Consider the following 10,349-nt stretch of genomic DNA (forward strand, 5'->3'; position numbering starts at 1 on the left):
CGCGCTATCTCAGAGTTTCTAGGTCATTATCGTCGCTGTAGTAGGTCCTTTTTTTCGTATTAATAAAATCATTGTTACTTGTACCTCCTAGAGTTCTTTTATGATGAAACAGTTCAGATCTATGTGAATTTTGTAACACAAACATATCTATCCTACTTTTTAAACCAACATTTATCACTGGCTTAAGAGTTTCATTAAATTTAATACCGGTAAAAGGATCACAAGGTTTTCTGCCAAAAGATTTCTCACTACGCGCTATCTCAGAGTATGTAGATTGATCGATAGTCTTACCACTAGGTAATGTCATAGGAATTGTCATTAATTCATATGTCAAATCATCTTTAAAATCTTCAGGGATTTGAAATTCCTCAGAAATAGATTCCGAAGTGGAACCGCTTATTTCTCTCTTACTACCAGTTGCAAGTTTGCCGATAGTGTTTACAGTAAGCTTTGAACAAGTTTTTGAAGGAATACCCCACACTTCTACAGATCCAATACAAGGTACCGACTTTTCAGTACGAAATATTATTATTTTAATACTTTGAGCGTTTAAAAAATGTTGGAAAGTATGAGACTTAAAAAATGCCAAGTGAAAGCTGGTATCACAGTTTGGAGGTAATTGTGTGTTTGAATATTTTCTACTATTACAAAATACTATACCGGAATTTTCATAAATGCATTTTCCTAGTGAAATATAATCAGAGTTTTGCTTCTTTGCAAGTAATTCTATTCCAGAACATTTTTGATTTCCAACCGTTGTATTTATAATAATATAATGTATATTGACAGGGCAAATAAATTCAAATTCTACCTCCACAGGTGGTTTAATAGCTGAATAAGATATAAAACCGCGTATTTTATCGGTGTATTTATTGCTTATAAGATTATCAACTTCATAATTATCAGTTGCTGGTGTTCTACAAACAACCTTGGGAACCAATTTTGAATCTAAAAAGTTAAACATTCTTGACAAACTGAAAGTTTTGAATGGACCAATCAGGATCGAGTAGATACCCCCACCGGAGCAATACAACTATTTATACTAAAATTATAATTGTTTATCAAGTTTTCGTCTTCTAAATTTAAGTATCTGTAGACATTCATTACACAAACAAATTTAGCTTGCGTAAAATAGGTTTCAATAATTTTATGTTTTTAAATTAGCATCATCTCTTTTCCATAAACGGAATTTTTTGAATAGACCAATGGATATCGAGTATCTTCCCCTAATACAATTCGATCTAATATCTTTAATTTTAAAATATTTTATGTCTACTAAATCGTTTTGTTCTCTAAGAATGTACACAACAATGAAAATTTTGCTTACTTAAAATAAATTAAAATCATTTTATTAATTTTCACAATATGTATCGATCCTGGAAAATTTTCTTTTTGGTGCATGCGCTTTACAATCAACCCAACGCGTGGCTTGGTTTTTAAAACGGCAGTTATTCTTGTTATTATACGCGAAGTTACCTTGGAAGTGTCATCCAGTGTTTTATAATTCAGTGTTTTTAACGGTTTTTGTTAGTTTTTTTGTGAGATATGTAATTCTTTTGTTTGGGTAAGTTTCCTGAAAATGAAAATTTATTAAATATAAAAGTAAACATAAAATAATACATGATATTCAAGTTTGTTTTCTATTTTGTATGATTTTGGCGGTTAAAACAAAGATAAGAGCTGCATCTTAATTGTGATATTTTTGACGTCTGAATGTTAATAATAAAGGATTTTTTATGGATTTCATATCGTATAATGCATTTTTCACACTTTTAATTGATTCTTTTAGATTTTTTTATGGATCTACTTTTCGTTATAATCGGTTACTGTAACTAGAACTTGCTAGAACATTTGTACAGTTCGTGACAAAAGTTTTATTAACTAACCCTATGGCTAACCTCTAATGTAATTTCTGTGATAACGGTAATATTTAGTTGAAAAATTCATGACTTACTTTAAAAATAGTATCGGAACAGTTTTATTGATTTTATGGAATTAAAAAGCCTTCTTTTATCAAAAATAGTCCATATTTTGCTAACATAATCTGTTATTGTAAAATTATTGACATTTTGTTTGTCAAGTGTCATGGCCTACTTGATTGAATTTTTAATTGTTTTCATAGGCGTCAACACTATTTTATAATAAGGTGTAATAATCTATAATAAAGTTATTTAAATACATAGGTATGTATTATTATAAGTTTATGATATCAATTTCCTCAAAAATCTGTTCCATTGCGTATTGTAACAATTTTTTTTGTACCAAGGATAGTTTATATTTACAAAATAAACGAACATACGTATGGAATACAATGTAAGTGGCCTACAAATGTGGAAATGATTAACTCGAAAACATGTAACCCTAGAATTATTCGCATTATTGTCTTAGTTTTGATCCCTACCCAAGATGCAACCCGTTTATCTTCCATTCATTTTTTCTTTACTTTCATCTCTGACTATTTCCATGAACTCACTATTGTGTGATTTTATGATATGTGTGAATATGTCATAGCTTAATACTGCTTTCTAATTTTGACATTCATGGGTTTTTCGTTATTTTGTCATATTCGGAAACACAATTCCTTAGTTGTATATCAGTTACTTAAATTATATTTATATCATTTTCTGTGTCTTTAGCATAATTCCTAATTTTAGTTAGTACGTTGGAGCGTTTCTCTATGAAAGTTTTATTTTACATTATCCTAGGTATGCGACACATTTTTTAAGTAAATTACAGTCCAAATAATATACAATATGGTTTTAAGATTGTTTTTCGTCTGTGCTTGAAAATCGACAAAAAATAGTCAAAAATACTATACGTGTTTATAGCTATATATTACGCTGATACATCCATGTTTGAAGAAATTATACAAATGTGTACTTGTTACATTCTTACATGGTCGACAGAAAACAAAACTAATTTTTTTAATTTTTTTTAATATTATACACATATCATTTTTAATAAAACATTTATTCTTTGTGGTATTCGAGCAACCATGTTTTTATTTTGTAAGAATTGCTGTGAGAAATTATATTTTATAATACATTATGTAAGATGTTTAAATTCGGATACCAAAATAAATTTGCTACCTCTCCGCCTATGGTCAATTCGGTGACTTTCGGAAATAAACAAATGTTTCGTTTGTTTCCCATTCTGTACTTGTTTTAGCACCAATCACCAATGAGATCAAATTTGATGCTGTTTATAGATGTTTGTTTTATTTCAATTTGTTTCTTACAAACTTTAAAGTAAGAATAGTTTTAGGTAAAATATAACGAGAAGTGGAGTCAAGATGGACTCACCAAATGGACGAAATGGGTTTTTGCTGTTTTTTAAGAAAACCGGCGAGAACGGAGCTTTATATCCCCTTTCTGAAGGAGAAACCACTATTGGTACAGATGTAGACGCGGATGTAAGAATAAAAATTCCTGATACTCGGATAGAACTTATTCATTGTATCATAGATGTCTATGATAATGGAACGGTAAGAATTCTTTTTAGATTAAGTTTTAATCAAACATGTTTTTATCAATTTTCAACCAAATATCAACATACAATCCTCTTATTTTTGTTACTGTTAATATAACTATAATCAGATTTATTATCCATAGAAGATAAGTCTTAGTATATTTCCAATTTCCCTATAATATTAATTAATGTTAACAATAATTTATTATTATAAGAATGTAGATTGCAAGGAAGCATCTTTATATTGCACTTTGCACTATATTTGGCTATACTCATGTCAGTTATATACATCATATTTTGTTTTTGTTTGATTATTTTAGTGTCCTATATGCTATGTTTAAAAAGTACCTGTTTATTTATAACAATTTTGCACTTCAAAACCACTTTTTTAAATAATTTGGATTATTTTAAGACAAAAATCATTGCGATTTTTTTTAAAGCTAAAACACAAATAAATAATTAAAAATACTATAAAAAGCCAATTTTAGCCAAACAAGAAATATGAGATAAAAGCTCAAGTCAAGTAGTTTTGATTCAATCATTTTGATTTGAATTGATATACTTTTGAAATTTTTTATTTGTTGAAAATTTGTTATAAATAAGCAGGTTCCTGGATAAACTTTTTACTTTCATGTTGTATTATATTCTTTTGATTAAAACAAGATTTAGCTTATGGATAAGAAATAATCAATTTGTTTTGAACATTAAAGTTGTTTTGAAGCGAAAAAGTAATTATTTTATAATTGTTTAAAAATTGTTATAAATAAATAGGTTGCCATGGAAAATTTTTGGTAAACTTTTAAACATTGTCATATTGGCATCATAATCTATTGATTAAAACAAGTTTCAGCTTGTGGGTATGAATACAACCTTTTTTAACAAAAGTCGCCTGCCTAGCTGTCGTAATGTTATGGTTGGTGGTTTAGGAGTGATCAGTTTAATTTAAAAATCCTTTGTAAAAGGTATATAATTAAAAAGACCCTTTTGGGCTACATCACACTGGATGTTTTTGAACTTATTAATCTATCATCAGTGCATTTTCTAAGTGTACATGAGACAAGCCAACTAAATATGTAGGTAAAAACTCAACTGGTAGGTACAAAATTTGTTAATTATTACATCTTTGTTAAAAACTTGGTGTGATGTTAAAGTTATTAGTAGATACTCTGCATGGCAACATAAGATTCCCAGTGAGGTTGCTGAGCCTGAGACAATGTATCTGTATGCACTCTAGAAGCAACTCTCAATACATAACTTTAATGTCACACCAATGTTTTAACAAATATGTAATAATTAACAAATTTTGCACCATTTTAAGGGTTTTTACCAACATATTTAGTCACTTGTAGCTATTAGCAAATAAGCAGATACCCTGCATGGCAATGTAAGACTCCCAATGGGGTTGCTGAGCGTGAGATGATGTCTCTATATGGGCTGTAGATGGCAACTCTCAATAAATGAATTAAGCAATTCCTATGTTAATTCTCCATGTTAATGTTAAGTTTAAATGCAATAAATCTTAGAAATTCATCTTAACAATTATTTCTTTTAACATATCCAACCACCCTTAACATTACTCTCTACGAGTATTGCAGAGATTTTGTGTGAACACTTTGCATTCAGATGGCAAACTCAGCTACATAGTGCCTCCGGCAGTCTTGCTTTAACATGTTAAAGGGTTGGTCTTGGATTTTAAACACCTCGCAAACTTAAAGGTTTTTATACCCATTGTTGTGTGACTGTTAAAGTTAAATATATGAATTTGGAAGTCTGAATAATTTTATATACTAGAAAAGTGAACAGCAGACAAGTTATGCTATGTCCCTTGAAATTGCTGATTTTCTATATGTAGATTCTTACTACTGGCAAAATTATTTGTTTTATGAATATTACTGAGCATTTCCAAAAATATTTTGGATTATTTGATTAACATAAATGCAGCAGTTTCTTCAGATAGGGATGCAGCATCGGTAAAAATTATTGATGTTGAGCATCAATGGTAACATTGAACCTGAACATCGGTAGTAACGTTATTTCGAAAAGAAAATATCGATGTTATAGAAACATTACTGTTTTACACTGTTTATATAATACAAAAGTATTATATAAACATGATTTAATTGCTGAAAAATGTGGTGTAACTGTGTAATCTTAACCTAATATTAAACAATTAAAAATTATTCCTTGATAGATATCTTAAACACAACCAAATTATTAGAAAAAAAAAACAAATAAGTAATATATTAAAATTATAAGCTCCAATATTCGAAATAATAAAAAAATATTCGAAAAAGCAATATATTTCAGACTACAAAACTTTTTTACTACAAACAACTTATTTAGTAGTTCACAGCATGGTTTTCTCGCAGGGAGATCTGTTGAGACAGCTACCTATGATTTTATATCAAAAATTTTAGAAAAACTGAAGGCAAAGATGAAAACACTAGGTGCTTTTTTGGACCTGTCTAAGGCTTTCGATAGCCTAGATTATGTTCTTTTATTACAAAAATTAGATTTTTATGGAATACAGGGACCGGTATTAAAATGGATAAAATATATTTCAGACTACAAAACTTTTTTACTACAAACAACTTATTTAGTAGTTCACAGCATGGTTTTCTCGCAGGGAGATCTGTTGAGACAGCTACCTATGATTTTATATCAAAAATTTTAGAAAAACTGAAGGCAAAGATGAAAACACTAGGTGCTTTTTTGGACCTGTCTAAGGCTTTCGATAGCCTAGATTATGTTCTTTTATTACAAAAATTAGATTTTTATGGAATACAGGGACCGGTATTAAAATGGATAAAATCATTTCTCACAGATAGGTCGCAAAAGGTATGCCTGCAGAAAAGGGGATGCAAGGTTTACACTGATCCTATCAATTTAAAATTAGGCATACCACAGGGGAGTGTCCTGGGGCCTTTTCTCTTTTTAGTCTACATAAACAATCTTCCAAATGCGGTGGTTAGTAGTTCCTCAAACCTTGTAAATTTCGCTGATGACTCAAATGTGCTTTTCTGGGAAAACACTCCTCACAGTGGCAGAGCAAATTCTAAGCAAGGCTGAACAGTGGTTCAGTGGAAATCGGTTGTTGCTTAATCCTGATAAGACAGTTTTTGTCTACTTTAGAACCAGCCAGTCACGAGAACAGTTTCCATATACAATTAATTTTCTATCACAAAACACAGAACCTGCTAGATCAGTTAAATTTCTTGGTATTCGTATTGACCAAAATCTGAATTGGGGGGAACAAATACAAAATACAACAAAAAACTGAATAGAACCTGCTACTCATTAAGAGTGTTAAAGAGCTATCTAGACCAGGGGATTTTACTATCAGTATATTATGCAAACTTTTATTCTGTTATGCGATATGGAGTAATCTTCTGGGGTGCTGCAGTAGATAGCTCAACTGTCTGTATAGTCCAAAAAAAGGAAGTCCGTGTGATCTTAGGATTGAAGGCGGGAGAATCCTGTAGAGGCAGATTCAAATCACTCAATATACTCACTTTCTCAGCCATCTATATATTTGAATGTATTATGTTCCTTTTTAAAAATTTTTCTTTGTTTTGTCACCAGCTTCCCAATCATGAATATAATACAAGAAGCCTTAATTTGAATTTGCCACTTCACAGATTGTCTATAACAGAGAGAAGTCCTTTGTATACATGTGTTAAATTTTATAATAGTCTACCATCTGACATTCAACAGGAAACACACTATAGAGCTTTTAAAAGAAAGGTTTTTCAACACCTAGTTGACATTGAGCCCTATACTGTGGCGGAGTACCTGGCTTATCATGATCAGCATGTTTAATTTGTAATCTTAATATATTTTAAATGTGTGATGTCAATATATATTTTTTTAATCTGTAATTAATAATGTGACGTTATTTGCTCAATTATGTTTAAAAATTTATGCAAATAAAAATTTACTCTACTCTATTGCTTATCACTATCTTGTAAAAATAACAGTTTTGATAGCAGCTTTCCTTTTATCCTGTTTTGTTGCTGGAATTTACCGGGTAACTTTAAGTGTGTTACCATTGATGTTAATGAATATATAAATATCAATGGCAAAACATCAACCATCAAGCATTCAACATCAATGTTTTTCAATCATCGATAAACATTACGCATCCCTACATCAGAGTGCATTTATTTATATCTACCATTAACTTCCTTTGCACATTTATATTTAATTTAAGCATGTTGTTTTTTTAACTTTACAATTGTTGCAAACCCATGTGTGTTTTTTTTTTGTCTTTTTCCAATAATTTCTGTTTGTTAAAATTTTTATTTAAAAGGTCAGAACAGCCTTTATAAAGCCAAGAACAATATAACTGTCAACTTTTTGCAAATTTCATATTCACATTGAGAGCACATAAAACTTCAGATCCAGCTGTCATCTTGTTCCCTTTTTCATTGAATAATTAATGAAATTTATAAAATTATTGATTGGTCCTCGTATATTAAAGAAATAAGTTCTGCTTTTAGTAATGTTACTAGTTTTTGTTTGTTAGTCATTAGTGGTTTTGTTTTTATGTTTGAGAAACATTCAATAATCAACTAATTCTAACTGGTTTAATAGATCATCTAGTTTTCTGATGATTAAATTATAAATTAAATGATCAGAATCAGCATATTATCATAACAAAAATGATAATAAAATGAATTTTTTTAGTTCAGTATTTTTTCCTAAAAATTTACTATAAATAGAAAGAAACCTATAAACCCACCACTTTCTTTTCAATAACTATCTTATTTGTACATAACATTTGGTATTACATAAGGTAAGTGTGTCATGTATTCATCTGTTTTCAGAAATATGCTACTAAATATGAAGTAAATAGTTTTCATCACCTTGGTCTACTGAATTTTTAATCTGAAAAAAACTTATTGATATTTGCTTTCCTTCCTTTCCTTTGGTCATTCTTCTTATTATATTGAGTTGTGTAGTCTTATCTTCTTTCTAATATAGTTATTTTTCTAGTATATTGCATTAATGAATAGTAATTTGCATTGATATAATTTTACTTTCTTGTTTTACTGTCATAGGTTTGACTTCTTTAAGTTATTGTTAAAGTCATATGATTTCCTCACATTTACTGATGTGTCAAAACCACACGAATGATTAGGAATAGGGTTTAATGGTCCTAACAATAATCTATCAATAGCTCTTAATATATATATATATATATATATATATATATATATATATATGTATGTATATATATATATATATATATATATATATATGTATATATATATATATATATATATATATATATATATATATATATATATAACCTACATGTATGTTTCCATTTTTGTTTTTTGTTAATGACACAAAAACAGCTGTGTCATCAAATCTCCTAAAGATTCTGATAAAGTGCATAATGTATTTAATATTCATTAGGTGTACAAGAAAGAGATGACTTTTTCACATTAAAAATATGCTATAGAATTATAAAATGAAATCATCAAAGCCTGGAAAAGATATTTGTAGTCAAACACCTTCTTCTTCCTAGGTTCCTTCTTGTTTGAGGTCAGCCATTACGCAGCAAATGCATATGATGGGATAGAGTAGTTCCATGTTTTTGAGATACAATTTTTATTTCTGTTTATGTCTCTTCTCCTATGTATTTTCCTTTCTATTATGAATTGTCGTTGCTTATACATCTCATGTAGCATTATATGTTCCAAATATAAAATTCCCCTTAATTTTATTGTGTTTACAAGCTGTGGTTGGGTGTTCATAATTCAGGATTGCTTAATTCGTTATTTTGCTGGTACAACTTACAATGCATTTGTTTTTTATTTGTATAACTTATCACTTATCTTGCTTAATTCACAATGATTTCAAACTTGTTAGGATTTGCTAATATTCATTATTTTCATACTGATTTTTTGCCGCAATGAAAACTGTATAAGTTGTTTTAAAATGTGTATATTTTTTTCAGACTACAATTACCAATCATTCAGAGTGCAATCCCATAAAAGTTAATAATATTATTGTAAGAAACAGTAGAAAACTATGTAATAATGATATGATCCAAGTTGTAACCAAAAAATTCCAGTACAAAAAGAGTGTTATCAAAAATGAGGTAAGTTTACCAATATATTATGAATTTTTAAATGTATCTACCTTATGTGTTCAAAAGCTAAAAAGAGTAGATTTGAATTATGTTGCCTGCCAGCTTGGTTGTGATTATTTGAAATACAACCAATTTTACACAAGAGAAATATACTTAAATTTGACAAAAGAAACTGAAATTGTCATTTGTGTTTGAGATTTTTTTATTGCATTAAGTTAGAATTAAATTGTATTATTTACTCTCAAATATAAATTGAATGCTAATTACAAGCGGACATTGCTAGATATGTGTCGTCACTGACAATGCTGATGTCTTTTATTTTAACACAAATTTAAAAAACAACTAAAAACGATTCGAGATCTGAAAATTTTAGGAGCAGAAGTTTTCGATAGTGAACTTTTTAATGAAAATCCTTTCTTCTTCTTTATGTGCCATCTTCGCGACGGAGGTTGGCAATCATCATGGCTATTCTGATCTTAGATGCTGCCTCTGAATAGTTTGATTGATGTGCATCCGTACCATTCCCTCAAGTTATGTAACTATGAGATTCTTCTCCTTTCAGCTTTCGTGTCTTGATGGTTTCCATCAAAATCCTTTGAACATGTGCTATTTCCGGTTATACCAGAAATAGTCCCTAAATTCGTTATTTCTAGGGGTACTTTGTTGGGCATACATTCAGTCTAAATGTTACTGTTTTGGCATTTAACTTTTTTGGAAATAGTAGGCGATTTTGGACACTTGGTAAATTCAGAATATCTGAAAAACAGGTAAAGCTTATATC

The 10,349-nt window shown here is 29.3% G+C and overlaps 1 long non-coding RNA gene across 1 annotated transcript; it reads left to right on the forward strand.

Annotated features, from left to right (window-relative positions):
* The first annotated feature begins 273 nt into the window (after positions 1-273).
* LOC140432274 (uncharacterized) lies at positions 274-9,573 on the forward strand. Its single transcript, XR_011949782.1, has 3 exons — positions 274-1,564; positions 3,259-3,484; positions 9,434-9,573. It is a non-coding gene; the product is annotated as an uncharacterized lncRNA (long non-coding RNA).
* The last annotated feature ends 776 nt before the right edge of the window (positions 9,574-10,349 follow it).

Source organism: Diabrotica undecimpunctata, unplaced genomic scaffold (genome assembly GCF_040954645.1).
Source record: "Diabrotica undecimpunctata isolate CICGRU unplaced genomic scaffold, icDiaUnde3 ctg00003482.1, whole genome shotgun sequence".
NCBI lineage: Eukaryota > Metazoa > Arthropoda > Insecta > Coleoptera > Chrysomelidae > Diabrotica > Diabrotica undecimpunctata.